This window comes from Acomys minous (genome assembly GCF_964271855.1).
Source record: "Acomys minous genome assembly, chromosome: 15".
NCBI lineage: Eukaryota > Metazoa > Chordata > Mammalia > Rodentia > Muridae > Acomys > Acomys minous.
This window is the reverse complement of record NC_140497.1, coordinates 36877753-36904776: the sequence shown is the minus strand read 5'-3', so window position 1 is coordinate 36904776 and position 27024 is coordinate 36877753. Positions and strand designations below refer to the sequence as shown.

General features: G+C 41.9%; 1 protein-coding gene across 16 annotated transcripts in view; it reads left to right on the top strand.

The window, feature by feature from the left end:
• Positions 1-27024, top strand: part of TENM3 (teneurin transmembrane protein 3) — a 2605219-nt gene that overhangs the window by 2271850 nt on the left and 306345 nt on the right. Inside the window, exon 1 of one of the 16 annotated variants that reach the window (XM_084760475.1) lies at positions 343-850. The exons of 14 other annotated variants lie outside the window; for them this stretch is intronic. The gene's annotated coding sequence lies outside the window, so the exon portion shown is untranslated. Of the gene's footprint in view, positions 1-342; positions 851-1377; positions 1512-27024 lie in introns of those variants that run through there. One more of the 16 variants, XM_084760474.1, reaches the window with a different exon arrangement.

The window sequence follows — 27024 nt, the reverse complement described above, 5'->3', positions numbered from 1 at the left end:
AACATGCTTATCCTGGGAATGTCCTTTACCAGAAGAAAGGGGAGGGGGGGGGAAGGGATTCCTGAAAAATATGTGGATTTTCCTTTCCTAGTATTTTATCTTTTGGGGTGGGTGAGAGTCTAGATAAGTGAGTTAAAATTAGAAATGAAACCGGTAACAATATATTGATTTTTTGCTATAAAGTGTTCTAGTTTTGTTGTTGTTGTTTAAATATATATAGAATTGAGTTTGGATCTGTTAAAAAAAAAAAAGAAAGAAAGAAAAGGAAAGAAAAGAAAAACCCACTAGTAAATCGAAAAATCCTTAAACAGCCATTCTCAGCTTAATGGAGGTAGTGTTTGAAGGGGGAGGTGGAATGTTCTAGAAGGAGAAATTAAAAGACAGGACGTTGGACTGGAGGCAATGAAAAAAAAATGATAAAAGTGGAACCCGAGGAGAGGAAGAGACAGTTTGGGAAATAAAAAATGTAAGCGCAGTAATATTGAAGTATGCTCTATTTAAAAGTAAAGCTGGTTAGAACACATTAGCTGTTGCAGATCAGGGTTGGCCAGCCCTCCAGTTCATTCAGAGCTCAGACTACTTGGTTTTAAGATTCCAGCCCCAGGGCCCCTGGTGACCGTCCCTAGCATCTGGGGAGGAGGGGTGCGGGTGGCGAGCACAAGGGCGCACCGCCGCCCCTACGCCGTCCCAGGGCCGAGAGTGGTGGCGGAGCGCCGTGACCGAGGCTCAGGGCGAGCGCGGGCTGCGCGGGTCCCCGCGGCGCTCCCAGGCGACACCCACCCACGCGCTGCGCACGCCGGGCCGGGCGAGCGAGACTCCGGGCCGCGCGTGGACTCCTCCCGCCTTGCAGGTACGAGCTGGCGCGCCTCTGCCGGGGACTTAGTTGGGCCGACCCGCGGAGAGGTGGCCGTCCCCCCGGGTTGAGGGATGTAGTCGGTGCGGTGCGGGAACGGAGGTGGCGGAGCAGGGGTCGGGATTCAGGATGCGCGGGGAAGGAGATTCTTTGTAAGCCCGGGAAAGTAGAGCGGGTGGAGAATACGGACGTTTGCACGGTGCACCGCAGCCTGCCGAGCGGTACCGGAGCACACTGCCGTCTCGGGGTGTGCGCGTGTGAGTGTGTGCGCGCGGGTGTGGAGGGGCCGCCGCTTCCCTCCAGGGTCTCCGGAGCGTGTTGCCCGACCCATCGGAGGAGCAGTTTCCAGTCTGCTCCGGCTCGAGTGTGCATGTGTGTGTGCGCGCGTGTGCATGCGTGCGCGCGTGTGTGTGCAGACTGTGGCGAGTGCCAGGCGGCGGCCCGGCCGCGGCGGGGCCCGGCCCGAAGGGGTTAAGCGTCGCCACCGCCCCCTCGGCGGCCCGGTGTAAACAGAGCAGCTTCAGCCTATCATGTCTGGCTGCCGCTCGCAGCCGGAGCCCCGAGCCCGGCGCTGTAACGCGATCCGCTCCAGACCCAGGCAACTTGGCAGCGCCGGGCTCCGCTCCGCACGGCCACGGCGAGGGCGCGCGGCGGCAAGGTGGGTGAGCGCGGCCTGGGCGGTTCCTCGCGCGGCTCCACGCGCGGATCCGAGTGCGGCTCCACGCTCCCCGTTGCGCGGCGGCCGTGGCTCCCGGGTCCCCTCGGTGTGGGTCCTGCGGTCCGTCGCCCCCGGGTGGCGTCGGGAGGGGAGGAGGCTCCGCGCGGGGTTGAAATCGGTGCAGAGGCAACATTAGCATCTGAAATGAGGTGGCTTTTTAACCCCTGAGGGGCCAGATTTAAGGGCTTGGAAGAGGTAGAGGCAGAACTTTCTCGAATACTCTTCGTCACCCGGAGTGGTGCAGGTAGCCACGGGGAGATGGAGTCTTTTGTTCCCGGTATTTTTAATTAGATGGCTTTCTAAAATGAGTAATATACAGTCCTAATCTTTGAGGTAAAACTCTCTTTTTCTTTCTTCTTTTTAACCTCCATGTGTTCTTTGACTTTTGCCGTATATCTTATGGAATTTGTTTGAAGCAAGTCTTAGCGATCATGATTTTGAATAATTCATGTCAGAAATGTTTAAAAATCTGCTTCGAACGTAAATGAATCAATCTTTTGGTTCCATTAAATGAAATCCATCATACTAATTGCTTAATGGGGGGGAAAGGTACAAAATAGTCCTGCTAATTAAAAGAGCAGGTTTTCGCTTGCGAAATACTCCGTCCCTTTATGTGGTGAGAGGATTTTAAGGAGCACAGTGCCTAAAGAAATTCAACTTTGCAAATGTGCTTCGATATAGATTACTCCAGTGGAAAAAGAGTTGGGAATAGTTGGGGAAAACTTAAGTAGTTCTAGTGAAAAAAAATCATTCGCCTATTTATGTGTGTATTTTAATAATAAAAAAAAAATCTGCGGCAAGCTCCCAGAATGAGAAATCACATTTCCGCCCTCTCGTGTGCTAGCGTGTCTATCTCTGCAATATCTTATAAATGATACATACAGATGCATGTGCCTGTGTCACAAAGTCATTTTGTCTCTGAAAGCCTAATATAATCAAATTCAGTGTTTTAAGATGGTGTAGTTGCAGATTTGATCCCCTTCTGCTAAAGTGGAAATACTTTCGGTAATTGAAAGCAGATTCATGTCTGGCGTGGTGCAAGCCAAGGTTTTCATTTTTTAAATAAACCTTTTGTTCTCTGCTTTTAAAAGAGCCATCCAGAGACCTCTGCGTGCTAATTATTAAAGTAGTTCTTCAGAAGGGATTGAAAACATCCAGAGGAGGCATTTTAGAAATACAGCTAAGTTAGGAAGCTCCCCTCTCTCTGCAGGGCACTGGAGTGCAGCCTTAAGTCTGTGCCCCACATTTCACCGTCAGATTCTCAGGCATTCAAGTGCAACTGTAATGTTCAAGACGCACAACCCCCACGCGGAGTCCATGTGTTTACAGTTTAAAAACTTGGCGAATTTTTTGTGCTCTCCCTTTTTTTTTTCCAATCCTGTGATTTGCACAACCTAATGATGAATTTAAATCCATTGGAAAAAGTCTCCTTAATTTAAAGAGATGTTGATTACATGCTAGCTGATAGACTGAAATTTAAATTTAAAAAAATATATATATATACACATATATATATATGATTGCAAGTTGTTAATCTGGTTCCTGTCTCATCTCTGGGGACTAAATGTTAAAAGCTTTAAAATATGTGACTGTTAAGACTGAAATTAGGATACATTCTAAACAAAGAGTCACTTGATCTGGCTTGGAAGATAGGAAAATGGAGATGTACGCGCATTTCTCCTTCTTCAGGTCATGGGCTCTACAGTGAATTATGGAGCCACGAGGAAGAAAGTTCAAAGAGCTACACTTCAACAGAGATAATTGAGATCAGGAAAACACAGGCATAGCCTGGAGACTTAAAAATTAGCTTTTTAACCCCTTACACTGATTATTAATAAAATGCGAAAAGTATAATATGTGGTTTGATTTCTTAGACACCACTTGGTAACTGCTATGTTTAATCTTCCCCCCCCCCCATTTTCTGAGTAGGAGCCCGTTGAGCACAGTTTCATAAATTTGAAGTGAATAACTCATCTTAATATAAAAGGTGCTTGTTACTATTTCTCATGCAGAAGTTCTTTTTATAAAAATCATTTTAAAATATTTAGAAAAATTTTACCAAAGGGGGAAATAAATTTTTTTTTTACCAAGTTTTGGCAGTGTTTCTGTCACGTTTATTAGATATCAGTGGCCTAGTGTATGGCATAGTTGAATTTAGTTTTTCACCACAGACTTAGGGAAGAAAAGCAGATTTAACATGGGTTCCATTGTAGATTTCTGAACACTGATTTCAGTGTAAAATCTTTGTCTGAATATTTAACCTATCCTTTTTAAATTATTTTTTTAATTTTTAAAAAAAGTTTCTCCCTTCCCTACTTGTTTTTATGTCCTTACATCTTTTTACTTGGCAAGAGGGTGCTCAGGATCTCTGCCATCCAAAATAATACATTCAATTTATCATGGGACATCTGTCTTTCATAATGTAGACAAGTGGCAGAGGGAGGCACTGTCTAAATACAGTGATCTTGATAATTAATGCCATAAACTAGATTAAAATGCTGTATTCCAGGTATTCATTTCCTTAAAAGGGCCACCAGAACAGGGTTGCTAAGCACCCGTCACCACTGCCAGCCACAGAAAATGACCCAAATTAAAGAACCTGTTCTAAGCTGTACTCTTATATTTTCTAAAGTGCGTTTCAAAAGGTTTAACCAGACTCTTTCAATTAGCACAGAGAAAGGGCCTATTTTCAGCTCTGATCAGCAATTAAGAGATGGAGCGTCGGGGCATCAGTTCTTCATGTTTGTCATGTACTCTGTTTCCTGGACTTTAACTAAACAATTGTTAATAAGGATGGTTTTTGTTTTTGTTTTTATTTTTTACAAACTACCAGAAGTAAATCTAAAAAGTGGTCTGGCCACTTAAGTTTCTATTTAAATTTATTTTATATGAACCTTTCCTCACTTCAAAAAAGTTTGTTTTCTATTGATATATTATAACTTGACTGGAATTTCCTAGTCTATGCAAGAACATATATGTGCCTACATACAAATGCAATTTAAGCTGAGATTTAGCTGCAGATGTTCTGGCTTAGCTTAGATGCGAGTGCTTTTACAACTATCAGCTGGGAAGTGGGCTATTCTTACTGAACATCTGGAACATCTGTGAAAACGGAGCCAAGAAGGAGGTGACTTGATGTGTTGAATTAAGATAAATAAGTGGGTTTTGCTTGTATGTTTGTTTTTTTAACCTTACAGTGGACCTTGAGTTTGATCAGAACTTCCCAACAGTTAGGATTTAAAAACCCAAAGCACAGCTATCCAAGTGCTTAATGGCTTGGATTGCCTGGTGAACTGGTTCTTGGCTAAGGCATCATAGTCACAAAAAACAAATTGTGGTCTTCCCAGTGGAGAGAAAGGAACAGGAAAACGTGGGATGTTGAGAACTAGGAGAGAGGAGCGTGAGGAGGTGTCCCAGTGGTTTGGATGAAAGGGGTTATCTACACCGTGGCTGAATCTCGTTGATCTGGAAAGGTCTGGAGCATATAAACATAGCTTTTAAGCATCCAATCATAAGTGCTGTTTTGGCTGTGATTGTCCCTGAATCGTTTACACGTCCCAAAACATGGCCATTTCAGTGCCAGAAATAACAATCTGACTCCTTCATCCAAAAGAGATGATTTACAGTAGGGGCTCATTCTATTTAGATGTATCAGGTTATTTGGAACTGCAGATGTCTCTTGCTGTAGATAATATAAGATGAAATTTGCATGACTTATTGGAGTTTTGTTTAGGATACGAAGTCATTATAATACTTATTTACATCTGAAGCCTTTCTTGGCCTCTCTAGCAGTTTGGAGTGCATAGTTAGATTTTTGACATGTCAAAGTTCTTTTTTTTTTTTTCTCTCTCTCTCTCTCTTTAATAAAGATAGGATGTATAGATCCTATAGTAGGTTTGAATAGCATTTATTTAGTAGGTTTGCAATGACATGTTTTAATACTTAAGAAACTGGTTGTTTAAGACTAGATGTTTTTACATTGACTTTACTTATAAACCTAGCCGTTAGTTACAAATCCCATATTTGAGATCTGAAATGACTACTTTTAATTTTTGCTATGTGAAATTAAAAACAACCCTCTCCTCTTTGGTATCCCAGAAATAGTTTGTGTCAGAGACTTAGGAGGTCATAGCAAATGAATTTCACAAAGGAAACACTAGTTAAAATGAACAGGCCAACATTTGTGGGCAGGTCATATTTAAATGGTAGTCAGGTTTGGGAAGCCAAAAGCTATAGTAAATTTACATAAACAGTTTTTAAGCATTATTATCATTCTCCCTTTCTATCAAGGAAGGAGAGGACATGGCTGCCTAGAGGCCCATAAAAAGTAGTTTGAACACTTTTTAAAAATGCCTTTTCTTTTAAGTAAAACAAAATCACCTTATATAACAAATTTAACATGGTTAACCTTTTATCATTATTTGGCCATTATTTCACTTTACCTCCTGCTTAAAAGTTGTACATTAGTGGAGTCGACACCTGGCTGAGCTCTTAAAAGTTTATTTGTCTTTCAATTCCTGTGATAGTAGGGGGCAGTGCATCTCCTTAATTATCTTTGTTGAGGGAACCGGTGAAAGGCCAGGGTAGTTAAACAAGGCCATTTCGATCTGTGAGGTCGAAGTCAGAGGCAGGGAAAGTGGCTAAACGCATTATCATCTTATTGAACCCATCATCAGTAGAGTGACCTTGATGGAGGTAGAAAAAGCCATTTGGCCATTTTTATGACAGTCACCCCTGCTTATTCTATCAGGGACAGATTTTCATATATTGGTTTATCATAGTCCTTTCTTTTATATTTCATGTGCTTAATGTTCCCCTGTTGTGAAACATCAGGCTGAACGATGAAAATTAGGCTTAGTTTCTTTTTGAATGATAGTAGATTTTCCTTGGTAACTTTTTTCCCCCAGACACATTGATAAGTGTATATGGAGTTATCCCTTCATTAAAAATTAAAGGTGATCGGACTGGCTGGCCACTCTCTATTTGCTTTTAAAGGGGTCTTTTAATGATGATGGTTCATCTCTGTGCAAATAAGCTGCCACTGTGCTACTTTTGAAATTGTTTTCTAAGCTATTTGGAGGACTTGCCAACTTCAATTTCAGCAGTGGAAAAAAAAATGTTTCTTTTAGCAAGTGCCTGGGTGTGTTTACGTGAAGGCTGTTCAAGTTTTAGTGGCCCTCTGGCTGCCACATTGGAGTCACCCACCTCCTGTGAGAAATTAAAACAAAATTGTAAGATTTGTACTTCATATTTCTGAACTTGGTTGCCAGTATTTTCCTGGTGATCTATTTTCTGTCAAGTGGAAGAAGACAGAATTCTTGTTTAAGTGCATGAGCACCCATTGTCCAATGGTAGAAGAGTTTTATTAAACTCAACACAAGACCTAGCCCTTTTGGGAAGTGAAGTTAAAGCAGTCAAGTGTGTGGCGTGTGCGTTTTTATTTTCCCAGCCTGAGCCGTGGAGTCTTACTGATTGGAGGCTGGCTCATGCTTTTCATTTTCCTAAATTCTCCTTTGTTACACTTAATCAAAACTAAACACAAATCTTATCGCAAGAAAGCAAGCAAAGGGGGCCTATTATCAAATACCTAAAATGTTATTTCAAGCTTTGTCGGAGATATCTCCTTATCATGCTGTGAATTGCGTAACACTCAAATCTCAGGAACTCAAAGTCACTAAAAATAGTTCCTCCAGGAGAGCTGCATTTTTTTTTTTTTAAATCTTAGATTTATTGCATTAAAAAAAAACCTTTTATTGGGAGGGAAAACATTGTGTTGTGTGTGCTTAAGCTGAGTTACAAACTATCGTAGCTCCTACTCTCCCATGTCAGGGCCCCCATCAGCCAGGGTTCTGCTTTTAAGCTGCCTTGGCCTCTGCTTGTCCCTCTTCCGGCCTTCGCGCCATCACGGTGGACATCCTGGCTCTTTGCCGGACCCCGTCATGATCCTGCCTCAGCCTCTGTAGCTCTGTTCATTACCTCCATGTCCCCAACATTTCTTCAGCCTTTGTGCTGTGTGGGCCTCTTCTTCCCGACTCACCAATCTGTCAAAAGCCTCCTTGCTTGGCATGTCCCCGCCCCTGAAGCCTTTCCTGATTGCCTGAGGCAAAGCCACCTTCTGTGCTTCCATGGCACCTCATACATACATTTTTTTTTTAATAGAACTTAACACGTCATAGCCATGATCATCTGGTTACATTTCTCTCCCCGACCAGAGGATGAGTTCTTTCAGGTCACAACCGTGTCTTACTCATCTTTACATACCAGCGTCAACCACAATGCTGAGACAACAGCTGTCAATAAATGCTCGTTGAACGAATCCACTAAACACAGTTTGATTTATTGGTGCCTGCAAGTCGTTATTGTTGAGAGCATCAGCTATTTTATTGGTCTGTATTAAAGTATTGCAGTCTCCTTAGTTGCTGTTGAAGGCTAGGTACACCCTGACTGAACGGCCCTCTGTTCGTAATGCCTATAGTTGTTATTATGTCCCATTTTTTGAGCCTTTACTGTGCTAAATGTTTCATGCATACCATTTCGTTTTCTCACAATATCCCCAAACGAGAGATTTCTTATATTGCTGATTAGGAAAATTGTTTTAGTGTGGGGTAGGAAAGTCCAAGGTTCCATGGGTCGTGAGTGGTCAGCACTATCAGCCTGCTTTCTACAGTAGTTTGTGTTGAAGAATTCCTCACTCATCCAGTTGAGGATCCAAACACATGGCGCCCTGCATCCTAACTGAGAACCCTCCCAAACTCCGTTATTAACTATTTAAAATTACCTCTGTAGTTCAAATACAGGAATGCCTTTTAGGATAGGTTCTTCATTCTTCTCCTCAGTTTTCATTTCTTACTACGTCATCAAACAACCAGGATTATTTCTTGGTGTTAGGGTAATGTATACATAAACTAGGACTAGAAGAGCTGTGAGTTATGACTCCTCCTCAGAACTAATCTTATTAACTTTATTCGTTTTAACTTCTTGGAAGCCTTTCTGAACGAATAGCCTGTTTCTTTGCATTTTGACTCAAGTGAGATTTTTTTTTTGAATAATTGAATTCGAGGAGATGTTGGGTAAGGACTTTTAAAAGAGGTTCAGAGAGCTATAATAGCATATTTGAATAAGAAAAAAAATCGCATAGTTAACATTGGTACAGACACTTAGTGGGGGCCTGGATAAATCCAGAACCTTGCAAGTACTAGGTAAGAGGGGGCTCACACCGAGCCATGCCTCTAGCCTTCAAGGGCTTTCGGACTTTTGAGATAAAAGTTGCATGCTCTTCAAGAGAGCTTTGAATTGGACCCTAGTAGTTCTCAGGCCTCAGCCTCCTGAGCAGCTGTGTTATCACCGTGTCAGGCTCCAAAACACGCTTTAAACTGTTAACAGCTAACGGGAGCCTTTCGATCCAGTAAGGTGGTGAGGAGGGCCTGGTTACTTTTTGCCAACCCGACACAAACTACAATGACTTCGGCATATTGTTGGTGTAGGAGCGCCCAGGCCACTGTGGGTAGGGCCGCTCAGGGACAGGTGGCACTTGTCTAAGCAAGCAAGCTCTGAGCAAGCCATCCAGATCAGGCCGGTGAGCAGCACTCCTCGCAAGGCTGTGTCCTCTGCTTCAGTTCCCGCCTCCAAGTTTTTCCCCTGAGTTTCCCCCTTGGCTTCCCTTGGTGATGGGCTATAGACTATAAGCAGAAATAAACTATTCCTCTCTAGGTCGGTTTTAGTCAATGATAACAGCAACAAAAATCAGACTAGAGGAGAAGACATTTACTTATGTGTGCGTGTTAGTGTGGGCACGCGTGTCTGTGCACATACATTCCAGAGATCAGCTTCAGTTCTCTTTCTTCAGAAGCCACCCAGCTAGACAGCCTGTCCTGCCCACCCCAGGCCCCGCCCCCTTACCCTCCTACTAGGAGCTGCTCGCCATCACCTCCATCACCGTCCTCTGCTCTTGAATAAGGATGCTGAGGTTTGAACTCCGGACTGAGTGCTTTAGTGGGAAGCACTTTAGTAAATGCTGGGGGAAGATGCATTCTTTAGAATGATAGTTTAGAGTAAAGTCAGTATGTCACAGTGGCTGGGGTGGAAAAATAAATGTTCTTTTTTTCCTTTTTCCTTTTTCTTTTCTTTCTTTTTAATTTGCCACTAAAAGAGACAAGGAGTGCTGTTCGAATGGAGAGACTGATTTTCTGTTCCTGTGCACTTAGGAACAAAAGAGCCTACACAATTAAAAAAAAAATATATATATATATAACTAACTTCACTTATTAAAATACATAGAATTGGAGACCTTAAGAACCAAAAAAGAATCTTGAGCATCATTTAATTAGACTGCACAGTTAGCAGAAAGGGAAGGGCCTCATAGCAATTGCTGAAGTTCGCCGTGACAAATCCTTGTGCATTAGCTTTTTTCCTTTCTCTTCCGTTCCTTTTTGCCTTTTGCTTTACTGGCATTTGAGCACGGGCACACGGGGCCTTGCACATGCCAGCCAAGCTCCCACCTCTGAGTTCTACTTTTATTTTGAAACCAAGCCCTGCTAAATTTCAGGGTTGCCCCGGGTGACCTTTACCTGTGAATCTCCCTGCGGTCAGTTTCCTGAGTGCTTGGACTACAGGTGTGGACCGCTGTCCAGGCTTTATGATAAACTCTTTCTACAGGCATTTGTTTTCCAGCACATCACATGTAGTTAAATACACATCTAATTCCCATCTTGGTAGAGGCTAAACCCAGGAAGAACCTACATAGGTCATCTTCTTTCTCCCATGGGAATGCTGTAAATAGTAAGTAATCTGCGGGATCCAGTGCCCTAAAGATGCGTGTAGTGGGCTATTCATGAAGTAAGCCGTGTCTTTACTCCTTACATTATAGGTGAGGCTCAAAGAGTAAATGGTCTGCCTGAGGTCATTGAAGCACTAAATTACAAAATGAGATCAGAACTCGGTTTGTTCCCTACTCAAATTTGTGTCGGTCGTCACCGTCGCCATGTAAGTGTGGTTCTCCATCTAGGATCTGTTCTGACTTCGGTCCTAGTGTTGAATTCCGTGTGCATCCCCTTTACTGTCATGACCAGGGACATGATGGCTGCGTAGAGCCTTTTATCAGTACTGCCACCATTGACTGTCGCAAAGATTTCCATATTTGCTCAAGGCAAATTGTTTCCTTTATCAACGAGTACGTATTAAGGGAGCGGGTGTTTCTATTGAGTCCTCTTTTTGTTTTGAATTTTAATTTTATTTGCGTGAGGCATGGTGAAGAAACGATCGCCTATGGTACGGCTGATGTCCACACCCTGATTAATATCCAACAATGACTTAGCATCATTGATTAGAAAATTAGTAAATTATGCCCTCATTGACATTTCTAGTTCCCATTTAATAGCTTGTTTACTTAATTGATGGCTAATGTCTTTACTTTTAAATGCTATTAACACATCAAAATATTATTTATTGAACCTGGCAAAATGATAAATTATGTCTGTGTTCACTCCCTTATTCCCAAGTCTAATCTATTGGTGGTTTTGATTTTGATATTTTGTTTTCTTTTGTTGTTTTTGTTTGTATTTTAATTGTTATAGGTAGTCTGCTGAGGTTCTTGACTTGGAAAAGTTGCCTGGCTTTCCTGTGTGGACCCAGCAGAAGGATGCTTTTAAGCAAGGCAGTTTCTAATAGAAGTGCTATAGGGTTTCTTCACTTGATGCAAAATTCTTGAAAGAAAAAAAGTGATGTATGAACAAGGAATGAATACATTTTTGCATTTATTTTTAGACCCACATCCGTCTTTTTCTGTGCATGGCTTTCCACTTTTTCTAAGGGTATGTCCCCTGTGGCGGTTTCTGTTGGCTCAGCTGAGCAAATGAAGAAGGCATCTCTAGCGGAGAAGCCTAAGAAAGCCAGCCCTCCCCTAACCGACTTTCAGGACAATGCCTGCTAAGTGGGCTTCCCTGGCTTCTCAATGTGGTCTTCTATTGGTCCCTAAGGGGAAGTGGCTATCTGCACGACATAACTGATGCTGACTGCCCCCATGTTTGTTATAGTACCGTTTGCCAGCGTGGGTTCGAAACCATCCTTTCGAAATGGAGGTTGTTTGTGAGCCACAGTCTTGCACCATAGGCATGCCTGGCTTGCTTACCGGTCTCACAGCCTCAGTGCAACAGCATTTGGGTACCCACCCACCCCCAAAATAAACTCAAGAGAGGGCATTTACCACAGTTAATTATATCCAGAGGGAAAGGGCGATGCTAAAAAGCCTTCTAGGCTGTTTCAAAGAGAAATTTCGATGTTGTAGTGAGAAATGCATGCGCCATTTGAGAAAGGCAGTAAGTCCTGCCTTGGCTGTTTTGATGGCAACAGTAGTCATCTGGATGAGTTGAGCATATTTTAAAGGTTTATTATTTTTTTTAAATTTATGTGTATGTGGGGGCACTAAGAATGGGTGCTGGGTGGGTATGTACCAATGAGGTACAGGTGCCCATGGAGGCCAGGAGCCCTGGCTCTTGTTGGAGCCCAGCATGGGTGCTGGGAATGGATCTGACAGGTCTGTTACAAGAGCAGTGCACACCCCTAACCACTGTGCTCTCTCTCTAAGCCCACATTCTGGTGTTTCTGGGAGCTGAGCTACAGGGTGTTACAAACCTCCTCACAGACTGAGTCAGGATGGTATCCTTAATGGATGGAAAAATTAAATTGAGAGTTTTTCAGAAACTGAAACTGTACAGTTGTTTTTAATGTGAGTCGTTTAATGAAAAAGCTCCATAGCCTTTTGAAATGATCAAGGTCTAAGAATGTGTGATATTATATTTGAGTTCCTTAAAGCATATTTAAATTTCGCACATATTACATTTTGTACAAAAAGCAAAGCTCGGACTTGAAGCTCTTGGTTAGAAGCAGGGAATTTAAGATACGAGCTTGTCCATAAATTGAAAATAATCATTGGCTTTCATCCTTGGATACCAACATAGACTCCTGTTCTAATTTTATTTATTAAATTTTATTTCTTCATTTTGTGTGTGGTTTTGTGACCCGTTACATGGTAGAGAGAGTGCATATGCCATGGTTTATAGGTGGGAGTCAAAGGGTAACTTTTATAGTCAGTTCTGTTATTTTATCCTGAGAATGCCAGGAAGAGAACTCAACTTGCAAACTCAACTTGGCCTCAAACATTTGTAGCCACTGAGCCATCTACCTCACAGGCCCCATGGCTGATCTCTTAAAATTAATAATAAGTATTATTATTTCAGTTCATCAGAAATTAGACATTTGTATTATGGGTGTGTATTTTTCTCCTCTGTTGAGACAGACCGCGAGTAGAATCAAATATTCAAAATTTAAATGTGTATTTATGGAGACACAGAAAGTTGGTAGTATTTTTTAATTTTAAAGGTATGTCTAGGGCCGGAGAGATGGCTCACTTAAGAACACTAGCTGCTTTTCCCAGAGGACCTGGGTTCAATTCCCCGCTCCCCCATGGTAGGTCACAACTGTTATAACTCCAATTCCAAGGCAATCCTATGTCCTCCTAGGACCTCTGCAGGCACCTTATGTCCAAATGTTATACACACACAGGCAAACCATCCATACACAGTAAATAGCAATGGTATACTTTGGGAGATGCTTCCTAATCCTGGTTGGGGTTTAGTATCATTTAGTATCACATCTTGGAGGGTGGGAGGTGGAGGATGGGGGGGTGAGGGGACCGCTTGACCACGCCTGCTAATTCCCTTAGTGCCAAGTAGAAGCTCTCTGAAGCAAAGCTAACCCCTTTTCAATTCGGATAACCACCCTGAACATGGAGTCAGAGTAAACTTGAAATGACACACTGAATTATTTCTCTATTTCTTAATCCACCAATAAAAACATTGTTTTGTATGAAGACTTTCTGTTTAGCAGTTAAATTTAATCACGCTGTTATCATTTAGTCACCTATCGGCTGATGGAACGTCGCTGTCCCTGACCCTGACCAGCATTGTCAAGTAGATGTCAACCATGAAAATAAGCCCACTTTCCTCAACAGGAGACCGCCAGCTGCATGTTAGGGTGCAGAGAAAGGGTGAGGAGAAAAGAAAGAGGGGGGACGGGAGGAGTCAGGGTGGAGTTTATTGCTGTGTAACACTTTATTTCTGCTAGACGAACAAGATACGTAAATTAACAGATCTATTTCTGTAAAGTGAGTGTTGGGGCCTGATTTCTTTTCTTTTTTTTTTAAATGGTATTTTAAGCCCAATACTCAGTAACTGTAAGTTATGATCACTCTGACCATTTTCTCTATGTAAAATAAGAAATTGATACGTGGCTTTAGTATATGAACTTACTACATGTTGTGATTTTTTTTTCCTCTCTTAAATTTTGAAACAAGTCTCTCTCTACGGTCCAGATTGGCCCTCAAATGCCCAGTCCTCCCGCCTGATTCTCCCAGCGCCGGGACTGAGGGCATGGACGCCATATTTTGCCTTGCCTTGTATCGGCTGCTGCTTTTGTAAAGGAAGTCCGTTCATAAGTTGAAGAAGTGAAATTGCATGGCATTTACTGAAACAAACACGTTGGAGTCCATTTAAGCTAACATAGCCTCAGGTATTAAGAATCCCACAAACCAGGTTTTGGGGGAGTTCATTAATATCTTCCTTATTCTACTTCTCACCTTAGACTTTTGTCTTTAGGTCAAAAATGGCCAATTGTCTGAGACCACTTTGAGCTTTTCTACCGCCCCTCCCCCATTGCATCATGTTAACGAAACATGAGCAAGTGTTCCAGGTAGATTTGATCAACCCTTCAACAACCTACATTGAGTGTTAGGTTCACAGAAGGGAATTTTGGAGAAAGAGGTCAGGAAAGTGCACTGAAACCAAGGTCCGGAGGACTTCGAATCTTTTAAGTGTTTAGGTACTTATTAAGGTACCCACTGAGACTTTGGCATGATACAATCATATACTACTAAGTGAAAAAAAAAAAGGAAAATAGCAGATTTTTCACAATAACGATGGGCTTTTCTTACTTTGATCCTGTTGGCCCATAACTTCTGTTGAATAACTTAAAATGTGCAGTTTATCAATGTCGGCTTCCCAATGCAAGGCCTTCTGCACGCTGGGGTCCCCAGGGCCTAGAGCTGCACCTGGCACGCGATGAATGCGCATCAATCAGTACGTCAAGACCTTGGAAGATCAAGTAACACTTTAGAGGGGTACCTGGCTAAACTATGACAGAACGGGGCTGAAAAATAATGCCCAACCCCTAGGTTTATGTTCAGTCACGTGTTAAACTTTCATACAGCTGTTGTCCATTAGCCTGACTCTACTTCCTCCTTTTCCATTCTCATCCCCAACTCATTTCATCTATGAGGTCATCGGCAACCATCCCGTGCGCGAGTGCTTCCTGTTCCCTCTGAACCATTACCAGGCTGTGTTCACGTAGAGGCGGCTAGGTTGGCCTCCATAGTCCCCTCGCTTTTGGAGAGTTCCAGGACCGGAAATCATGTCTTCCCTTTGGCATTTTGTGGGTTTACTTTTGATCAGAGGGTGAAAAAAAAAATCAGAGGACTATATTTATGTTCTTGGATGGAAATTGCAAACATATAGCGAAATTATTTTTGTCGGATTGGAAAGAACCTCTTAAAACGGGCGTATCTTCTCCCTCCCCCTCCCCCACCCCCTTTGCAATAGAAACAACAGAAACATTTAAGGTGTCCCCGGCTCCTGATGTAATGACCTTGCGGGTTCGTGATTAGCTCATCATCCTGCAATTTAAAAGCAAGAGGAAGAAAAATCAAAAACGCTGCTCTGATTCCGAGTAACAACCTTGAAAGTACAGGCGCCACACAGAGAGCCGTTGTGTGAAAGCTCTGCAGGAAAAGCTTTGCTGGAGCTAGACACCAACGCGCCGGTGCCCTGGTCCACATCAGCCGCTCCCGTCTGCTGACCGTGTGCCGCTGTGTTTCAGCAGTCACACTTGATGGAGCGCTTTAATCCAAGTAGTACCGCGTAGTGCACACACTTTGTTGTAATTTTTCCCCTGAAAAACAATGTTCTTCGTTACTAAGGTCAAACCAATAGCAAGGAGTGGAGGTTTCCCCTATGGATGGAGAAATTGACCCCGGTTACACACATGCGTGGTGGCCACTGACTTGTTAACTTTAAGTTTAGAGATGGGTCCAGCATATTTGAAAGGCGGGGGTGAGGCGGGGTGAAAAAAAAAAAAAAAAGAAAGAGATACATGGTATGTTTTAAATAACGTGCTCCCTTAAAATGTGAAATACTTACCCGGGAGCCAGAGTTTTGATATTATGGGAGCTCCTCGGGCCCAAAAATTTACAAATAGCTGACGACTCAGTCTCAAAATGAATGAAGACTCCTGAAATGCGAAGCACGTTGCTGCTGCGTAGGCACCTCGATGCCTAATCCTAGAAGTTTCTTACTTAGCATCTTAAAGCTGTAACATTAGGTGATGAAAGCATTGGGGCTTCATTTCAAGATAACTGTATCAGAGAGATGTGTTACTTCGTATTGTTTTCTTTAGTTTTGAGACTTTTATACATTCATACAGGGAAACCTCATTTCTACCCTCATTCCCGTCTTCATCTCCCTCCGTAACCCTAACATGCTTCCTTCCAACTTCCTGTCTTGTTTTTTGTTTGTTTGTTTGTTTCTTCTTGAGACCCCAGTAAGCACAGTTGGGGCCGTCTATAAGTTCATGCACGTGGGGCCACCCACCGGAGCCTGGGAAGCTTATCAGGAACCAATCATGTCCTCAATAAAGAGCGATTCTCTCTCTCCTAGCAACTGGCCACTGCTGCTGAACACGTCAGTACCAGGGAGGCCCGGGCATCATTTGCTCCATCCACGCCAGGACTGTGGCTGGCTTGATCTTGTGCTTGTAAGCAGAGCTCCTGTATCCTGTAGATCATGAGTGCCGAGGCCGCGCCACGCCCTTAAGGCAGCATTTCCCAGCATCCTTCTACCCTCTCAGCTCTTACGTTATTTCCGCCTCCTCTTCATTCTCTTCTCTGAGCCTTGGTGCTGGTGGGTTCCTAGAAATATCCTTTTTAGGGCTGAGCTCTTGGGTCTCTTATTTTGAGCACTTGGACCAGTTCTGTATCTCTCCATTAGCCACTGACCACGGCCGCAGACAGTGTCTCTGAGCAAGAGTAACCTCTCTTTTGTTGTCTACTGCTTTCTTTGACTTTTTCCCCCCATTCCTTATACATGTGAAATCATGCGTGTTTTTCTTTCTGTGTCTGGCTTATTTCACTTAAAGTGTCCTCTGTGAGAAACAGTGGTCCTCACTTCACAGTAAGAGATTTCTCGTTTCATAATAAGAGCACTGGAGACCCAAAGTTGTGAAATCAAGGCAGTTTATTTTTATGACCCTTGCAAAGTCAGGGCCAGAATGGCAGACACACTGATTGAGTAGGAGAGCAATCTTTCTACTCCCTAACCCGTGGCCCTCCTTCCCTTTTTTGAACAATCAGAGAGTACAACATTACTCCGCCATCTCAGTCTGATCACTTGCGTTTGTCTTTTTCTTAACAAGAATTGTGTATGGCTTCATGTCGGCCTTTTACATTGGATTTATTGGCAAGTTGATCTGATGCATGGCCTTGCAGGCAAAGGCTGGCTATGAGTGGTCACTGTGGGGTGACCAGCTAGACTAGCAAGCATTAGCACAGATCTAGTGGTCTCTGTTCATGTGTAGCTGGACCTAAGCTGGATTGAGACAGTTTGAAAATAACCATAAGGTTTTATTTTATTTTATTTTATTTTATTTTTTAAAACAATTTCTTTTCTCCTTTCTTTTTATTCTTTGGTCTCATTTCATATTTATTTTAACCTTTTAAACTGATTTAAAATTTTGAGGGGCATTTCTCTTTATTGTAGGACCAATGGTGTTATTCGGCATTTAAAAATCAACTAATTCTGTTAATCTACATAAGTAATATAATCTACGTCTTTATTTATCTTTGACTGTCAGACTAATGTTGATTTAGATCTTGTAGCTGGTTCCTAGCCTTCAGTTTACTTGGGATTCTTTATAGTCCAAGTGGACAGTGAGACCCAAAGGAACCTAGTGTGGGCCTCTTAGTTTGGGTTTTGGCTTCAGACAGACTATGTCAGAGATGTAGAATTCTGCGTCATGGTAGTGTTTACTTATAACCTTATTATCTTCAGTAAACACTTGATGTGTTTTATATAATAGGCTTCATATCCTTTGGTTTTTGCTGTTGTGTTAGAAGCGTTATAAATAAGAGTGTCCTTCCTTCCTAACAGATCGGTATACGGGGCCCAGATGCCTTTATTCGTTTGCTGCTCATTGAATAAATTAACTCGGTTTGCATCTCTGATGGTCTCTTGGCACATAACGCAGACATAGTGTCTGTGATAATATCATTGAGGTTTGGGGCAGGTGGAGGGCACATTGATCACTGCCTCTCAGGTGACTTGAGTGAAATGCTCACTCAACCTATTAATTTTCTAGTAAAGTTTTCTTAAGGAAAGAGTGTGCACAAAAGTATAAACATTTGCAGTGATTTTTTTTTTACAGCCTACTAAGACAAGACAATGTTTTGAGAGAGCTATGGAATAATTATTTATGTTCTTCCCCAAAGTGTGTGTGTGCGCAACGTTTGTGTGGGTGTGGGTTTCAGGCACATGTGCACATGCGCACGTCAAGGCCTGAGGATCACCTCAGGTGTTATTTCTCAGGTGTCACCTTGTTTTTTGACAATGGCCCTTCACTGCTCAGAGATTCACTGAGCAGGAGCCCTAGGGACCCGCCCATCACTGCTTTCTTCACTGCTGGGAAGTGAAGTGCAGGCCGCTGCTGTTGGCTCCACTTCTGTGGGCTCTGGGGATTGAACTCAGATCCTCATGCTTTGTGGCACATGCTTTACCAGTTGAGCAACATCCCCAGCCCTTGTTAAGAACTGATCCCTCCTGAGAGGACTTTGGAAATAGAACCATTCCAGTGGTGGTCAGACTATGGGGGTGGGGAGCACCCCCACCCAATACACACCTGTCCTGTGAAGACACAACAGAAAAGAAATGGCCATCTGGCCATCTGGAGTAGAAAAGTAGGTCTTCCGCCTCGCAGCTATTGATACTTTGATCTTGGACTCTTCAGCCTCAGAACTATGAGAAATGAATCTCTCTTGTTCATCATCCATTCAATTTATGGATGATGAAGCTAAGACATGGGACATGATTTTTTTTTTTTTTTTTTTTTTTTTTTTTTTTTTGCCTAAGTGTTAGCAACTTCTAACAACTCAACCACTAGTGGGAACTTACATGCTACTAGAATATTCAGTTCAGTTTGATGACAGTTGGTGAGTACCTCCGGTGTGCTCCCTCTCAGTACCTTATTAAGACATTTAAGATACAGGAAATTCGCTTCTGTGTATACAGCGTGAAACAATCCGATAAGGTCATGGTTCTCGTGCCGTCTACGTAATAAGCGTTAGCCAAAGTATTTAATAAGTATCCTCGAGTTTGGTTTTGTTCTGTTTCTTCTAAAGACTGAAGGTGGGTTTGTGTCTCGTTTCTGTTTAAAGTTTTGTGCACATGGAGAAAAGGGGCTACCGACAGGGTTCCATGGCAACGTGCTTACCTAGCATGTGCACGCTCTGGGTTTAAGCTCAGCATCACATGATTGAATGAGTGAGCAATGAATGAATGAATGAATGAATGCTATATCAGCACATAATTTTAAAAACAGTAGTATTGGTCTTGATGCCTTGATTTATAACATAACAAATCACCATTTGAAACTAAGACAGATTCTTTATTAATTTCTTTTTTCTTTTTTTCCTTTTAAAAGACATTTGAAGATGTCCCAATTTCCCAGTGCTGCTGTAACACATAAATACACACCGAATTGCTCGAAACAACTGGGTTATTTATTCTCGTGGGTTCACAGGCTAGACGTCTGAAACCAAAGTGACTTCAGCAGAGCCCTGCGTCTAGCCTCCTGAAGGTCCCAGGGACATCTGGTGGCTCCAACCCTGTGTATCTTACCTCAGTCACTAGCTTGGAGGCCTACGTGTGTGACTTTGACTTGACTAGTTTTATCTGGAAAGAACTTACTTCAGATAAGATCACGTTCTGAAGTTCTGGGCAGACATGAATTTTGGGAGCTGTCAGCCCGCTGCAGAGGAAAGGAAATAGTTGGTTAAAAAAAAAAAAAAAAAAAAAAAAAAAAAAAGAACAAAAACAAAACACCAGCACTTGGGAGGCAGAGGCAGGTGGATCGCTGTGAGTTCGAGGCCAGCCTGGTCTACAAAGTGAGTCCAGGAGAGCCAAGGCTACACAGAGAAACCCTATCTCGAAAAACCAAAAAAGAAAAAGAAAACAAAAACCAAAAAGCTGCTTTTCTTTGCTATGACATCGTCTTTTCCATTTTCCTATCCCACGCATATGCATTGTAAGTTTTCATGCGTTGGTACTCCTCTTCTTTTTAAGATGCTTGCTCTGCCCGAGCTGACCTTCGATCCCCTCCCCGAAACCCCTCACTTTACAGAACACCCAGTAAGAAATGGATAGAGTTCAAATGTTTGCTCTTTGGTTGGGGCTGTGGGGAGGGAGGTTATATTTTCAATCTGTGCTTCTTTTATGCTTCAGAACTTTAAAAAAACGAGAGAGAGAGAAACAAAACTTCTTTTAGAGACTGCGATACTTTGGGTGTAGCATTCAGAGAATGTAGCTATAACTTTTCCGACTGTGCGCCGCAGTTGTCCAGTGCCTGTCGGTCTCCCTACACATTTAACTCATAAGCTATTTTAAGTGAAAAAGGGACATGAAAAAGGGAACCTTATCAGTAAAACTAATTTAGTTTGAAATTTTCCTTGGCTTTGGTATTTTTTTTGTTTGTTTGTTTGTTTTTAGCAATACAAATTATTTATTTATATCAGAAAATACTTTTTAGAAAATGAACATTAAAAAAAAAAGAAAATGAACATTTTGCTAAACATGAAACCGTTCTCTGTGAAAATGAAGAGCTATCTAGGCCAGGAATTTCACTTTTATCATCATCTTTCAAGAGAATAAATGACACGCTCAAGTCTAAAGTGTTATATTCCCAAGGAGTGATGGATGAGATCTCTTTCTGCGAGCAGCTATTGGTTAATTAGATATGAGAAAGGCCCTAGCAGGATAGGAGACTAAAGAGGCAGCAGAGAAAAGCCTCGGGCACAGTGTCCCCACCTTAGAGTTTGGCTTTGGTTCAGTCCACCCGCTAGAGGATCCCGCAAGTGAATTGTACTCGTGGAATGTGTGTCAGGCCCTTCTCAGTGAACACAACCCGCAAAGGCGCAATCACCATGGAGTCTCAGGGTGAGGTCTGCTTTATTGGGGTAGAGGATGAGACAGGATTCTCAATCAGTCACCAATCTCATGTCTAAGACAGCTCGAGATATGCGGAAGAGCTCTCGTAACTTGGAATGTTTTAATTCCTAACTATCTTCCAGGGACATTTTGGAAATAAGTAACAAGAGTTAGAGAGATGGAAAAAGCCTCGGTGGTCGGCAGTGCTAACCTATGTCTTAAAGTCACTGGAAAGGATGAACGGTTTTTACGTACTGGGGCAGCCTACTCCTGCTGGGCCCTTACGGTTGTTTGTTTTGCTGTACAGTCCTGTGTGAGCCATCTGTTCTTAAGAGAGAGTAATATGTGTTCGATCGAAAACAATTTAGAGCAGACAGATAAAATCAACCTCCGATTTATTAGATCCGTATTTTAGAGATCTGTTTAAACATCAGAAAGAATTTACGCCCTAATGATACCCAGTCCTTTGTGTGCTGACAAAACAAAACAAAACAAAAACAAACAAACAAACAAAACCAAAACGAATTTTAAAAAGTTTTAAAAATATTTCTTCGTATTACCAAGGCATCCCAGGACAACTCACAAAATCCACAGAGCAACATATTCTCAGAGATGACACCTTTTCTCAATTCTACTTCCAAATGCCAAGGACTCGGCTCCTTTAGCTAAACTTTGGCTTCTATTTGACCATGTGGTGCATCAGACCATAAGCGAGTATGTGGACAGATAATTAATTCATAACACAGAAAGAAGAGAACAACCTCTTATTGGTTTCTAAAATGAGGAAGAACATTTAAAAGATTTAAAGGGCCCTTGACCAATCTTTGACATAAGCAAAATATATTTTTTAAAAGTTTTTTTTATTTTTGTGTATATGAGTTCCCTATCTGCATGTCCACCTGTACGCCAGAAGAGGGCACCAGATCACATTATAGATAGTTGTGAGCCACCATGTGGTTGCTGGGAATGGAACTCAGGACTTCTGGAAGAGCAGGCAGTGCTCTTAACCGCTGAGCCATCTTTCCAGCCCCAGCAAAATATATTTAAGGACTAAGATATCTTCGAACCTCTGCAGTACCAGGCTAGAAGTTGCTACGAGAGATTTGTTGTGTGTACCTATTATATAGGATGCTGCCAAAACCCTTCTCCCTGGGATGGATCTGCTACTTTTTGAAGTAGCCTCAAATCAAAGTTCTCCCTGATCCTCAGGTATGGTGCGAGACCTGTGGCTACATACCTCTGAAAGGACTTGTTTGAGCATATTAGTCACAGGATTTAAGTAAACTAGATTTGGGTTAGTATTTTCAGTTTTTGTTTTTTGTTTAGTTTTGGTTTGGTTTTGGATTTTGGTGTTTTGAGGCTGGGTTTCTCTGTGTATTTCTGGCTGATCTGGAACTTGCTCTGTAGACTAGGCTGGCCTTGAACTTACAGAGATCCACCTGTCTCTGCCTCCTGAGCACTGGGATTACTTTAGAAGAGTTAAGTGAAGAATCATGTTGCTTTTCTAGTGTAGAAATCTTCTAGTAACAGGATCCACCATATCTGATAATAGGAGTAAAATTGTGTTCGCCTTCATTCTTCTGCCTGGTTACTTGTGGAAATTTCAATATGCAGTTAAGCAGCCAAAAGCTAGACAGCCACAAGGGAGAAAATAGAGATACTGTCAAATATGTTTAATTATCGTAGGCATTGTAAAGACTTCACTTTGGTAGAGGTAAAATGCTGGAACATTCAGAATATCTAAAACATTATAAAAGTCATTCTGTGTTGTTAAAATAAATACTCTCCAGTATATATACAGTGATCTTCCTGTATATAAAATATTCACTTATATGTTAAATATTCACTTACAGATTAACATGCATATATGTATATACCTACATTCCCCTTAATGTAAGTATATTACAAACATTTCTCATGAAGTAATACAGTTTAAAAATAATTACAGGTGAGTAGTAGATCATTTGAGCAGTATTTCTTAGGATATAGCATGCCATACATCTTACCCATCCGTTCTCTTAAAAACTGTATTCCACAGTTGACTTTTATTTTAAAGCCTCATTAAATCATCATTATAACGAGAGATAATTAAGATGATTTATTTGAGGAGGATGTATTTCTCTGGACTCATCCTCTCTATCTCTAGATCCAATTAAACTTTCTCTAAAAGTTAGAAAGAGTGGCTCCTTTTAATTACTAAAGATACCCATGGGGGAATTCCTTGAGCGGACTCTTGAATTTCAAGGGATTTTTGTCCTGGGAGTAAATTATCTAGCAGAGGCTATAACCTAGTTCTCCAAGCCCTCCTCACATCGGGAACTTTATGCAGCATCCTAAGCAGAGGCAACTTACATTACACCTTTTCACCCCCTAAGCTTGTTTCATAGTGCTGCCCACATATTTGTGTTAATAAGCTTGGCAGGAAGCCGTGCGCCTGCTTCAGACCCAGTATCAGCGAGCTTCCTCCTTTTCCCAGTCCATACGCTTTACGCCGTCAGGTTGCCGTCTTCTTCCTCGTTTTCTCGGACCTGAAGACTACCATGGATATCCTCTGCGTACAGCTTTGTTCTATGTCTTCTTTTTTAAAAAAATTTTTATTACTCAGTGTTTATATTGTGGCCTCATATTTGTTTCTTTTCTGGGCCTGTCTAGTTTTACCTCTTTTAAAACTCTGATGAGTGGAAGTTACTGAAATCAGAAAGTGTAGCTTGGAAGCAGTAACTTTAGGGGGTACAGTTGGGTCCTCTTTGTGTCTTAGACAGCAGTCTTCAAGACCTTTGCCTTATGTACTTGAAGAATTTAGAGGGACTGAAGACCCACTCATATATTGTTAAATTGGAATCTGTTTTTCATCACAGTGCAAAAGACCATCTCCAGTGTATGGCAGAGACTGATATTTTGACTAAAATATCAACCTTATAGTTTTGAACACCCATTAATCAGCACTAAGTGCCCTAGCAGTTTGGGACACCCTGTTATTTGCTTACCCATAGCCCAGAAACTTGCATGGAAATGTTTTTCCTTTTTATAAATTTCCTGTTTTCATTCCACTGTTCCTTATATTTTATTTTCATTCCACTATTCCCTTTATCTTAAAATATTTTTGATATATATATATCCCTTTGTGTGTGTATCTATAAATTTAAAACAGTCCCAACAATGTATATAACTTTAAATTTTAGAAACGTGCTGTAACACTTTCTTCTAAGAGATAGACACAAATGCCCTACACTTGCGTTTTAAATCCGATTACAGTCAGCACATATTCGATGCAGCACCAAAACACAGTTCAATAAAAATTATTATGTAGAGTAAAATTCTGTTGGAAAATGCATCTCATAATGAGATTAGACGGTGCTTATAATGTTTTGTGTAACAGGCAAACTGCTTAATTGTTCACTCCTTTCCTGCCCTAGAATAGGGCATGGCCTCTTGGTATGTTTCTAGCTGGATGCCTTTCATTTTTTCAGTGAAGAAAAAAAAAAAACACAAAAAACCAAAACCAAAAACAACCAAACCTGCTATGCAGAAAACACTTCAAGGCCAATCAGATCAAGGCCTGAAACTGATGTGTGTTGCTTCTACTCAGGTCTGTGTACCCTTGTGACTTTGTTCTGTACATCCAGGAACCTGACAGAGCCCAGGAAGAAGGGCATTGGTCTCACAGATGGTGCATTTTTATGAATGAGCAGGCATAGAGTATGACAGTTTCTATGCGTTAAAAGTGCATTCTTATTTGTAGGCACCTGCCTTTGCTGTGAGTTACTAATCACTTAGGTGAGTGCAGTTCACCAGGAACACTAGTCCGTGTTGTAGATTGTGTAATTCCTTTATCTGGAACTTTTCATGCATTTGAAGATACCCAGCATCCCGCCAACTCTTCCTCTCTAAATGGCCAGAACTATTTCTAGACATAAAACAGACTGGCGGCGAGGTAGCGCCACTGTTAATTGCACTGGCTGCCCTCCCATGAGACCAGGTTCAGTTCCCAGCACCCACATGGTAGCTCCCGAACATTGGTAACTACAGTTCCAGGGGATCAGTACTGTCTTCTGACCTTCACAACCCCCATCCACATAAAACAAGATAAATCTGAAAACAAATTTAAAACCCTATGGCCACCGGATATTGCAACAACCCAAAACACCCTCTGCCCCCTACTCCATTTTCAATTTCTCAGGCAAATAGTATTGTGTCTGATTGAGAATCACTGACTTACACTCCCAATATCTTTTTGAACCTGATTTAAAAAAAAAAACTTTTAAAGCATCTGTTTAGTTGCTAACGTCTTACACTACTCTTTGGTTTCTGTTCATTTTTTTTTTGTTTTTCTTAAAGCTTTGCTGTGATTGATAAGTGAGTTCATGCCTTCCAGGTCTTCACCCCAGACACTTAATTCAATATATAATTTTCATTCAAGTTAATGATTTTTATATGATAACTTCTACTTTATATAATATTAATATGGTTGGCTCCTACTGTCTTTTTAATGGAATTTACCTCATTTGTTTGTGCCTTAAGGTTTCCATATAACTTTTTCAGTAGATCTGCCATGTAACGGTGTTGGTCTTTATGGTCCTGTGTCCCAACCAAATCGCGTTGTGTCATCTACTCTTGGACATACTTCTTCAGGATTTCCCTTTATAAATCCTGTCGTGCTGCAGAGGTCTCTCGGGTTAGGCAACAGGACTTCATTTGCAGCTTGTAGTAACTAAGTCCTGTCAATACAGCACATGCTTTTCTGTTGTTTTGCACAGGTTATCTCCTGGCTCAGTCTGTGGGAACCAGTTCAGTTCTCAGTAGGAGAGGACAAAGGTATTAGATGCCTGTGTACAAAGTGTCAGTTCTACGAAACTTGATTACTTGCAAATCTCCATCCCTTTAAAGACTAGATCAGGGATTTGCACCTTACGCCGGTGTCGAGTTCTTCTTAGCCGCGGTGTCTTGGTTTAGCTTCCGGTGATGGAATATCGCAGACTGTAAATTATTCATCGTAGAAGTTTATTTGATCCCTGAGATTTAAGGCTGCGGATTCTAATGTCAAGTTGCTGCATTTGGTGCAGACATCTTGCTGGTTTATAGCAAGCTGGAGGGTAGTACAAGGCAAGAGCAAGAAGGAAAATGGGCAAGGGAGAAGGAGAAAGGGAGAGAGGAAGAGAGAAGAAAAGGAGTTGGCTTCCCCTCGTTTCACAACTTCCGTCTTTGTATTATAATGGCCTCCGTTCATTAGAACGATGCCACCGGGAACTGTTTGCCTCCTAGAGGCTCAGTTCTGGCTAGGTCACCATGCCCTCAAAAGTGGCAGTTAAATTTCATGTTGGCTTTTGGAGCCAACATTCAAACTGCAAGAAATGGGAGGGGTCTAAGGATCTCTGTACATCGCTCCCTTAACAATAGTCATTAGTTTTATGCAAGTGTAAATACTCATCAGAGCTGCTGGGTGGAGGTTGTAGTCAAGAAATCCCATCATTTACCAGCGTGGCTGTATCCTCGTATCATGGATGGTAGAAGGAAACGCCGTAGTACTGGAGGAAATTTTGTAAGCCTTTTGCAGGTCTTAAAGGATTGAGACTTTAGTGGCCTGCGTTATTAGAAGCCTCCCTAATATGGACACATACTTCTTTATTCAGTTCATAAATATAACTTGTGGAAATGACAAGTGGTATCAGGCCCACGCTTGGGGATTTTATTCTTCACTGACTAATTTATCAGATGTTTTACCTTTCTGTAGTCGCAGATGGTTCTGCTAGCTGTCTCTGTTGAACACTTACTCAGAGGTGTCTGTCTCTGTCATTATTGGATGCCTAATAATTCAGTTTCTCTCAAGAGGCTGCAATAATTGGATTCCGAGTAAGAATCTAAGCTCCGTGAGTACTGTCCTGTTCAAAACATCTGATCTCTCTGTCCCCGCCTCTCTAGTACACTCCAGATACATTCCAGCTCAAGTGCAGGCCGTGAGAGCGTACGGTTTTGTGTGGATTACTTAGGTTAAGATTCTGAAGGCAAATGCCCACTGTAACCTTCTCTGCTTTCTAAACATAGTGTTCACCATCCTCACACAAGCCCCGAGGGTATCACGTCACTCACTCCAAAGTGACCTGCACTTGCCTAAGTGGCATCCCAGCTCATAGACTCCCCAGTTTGACTGGCTGTTT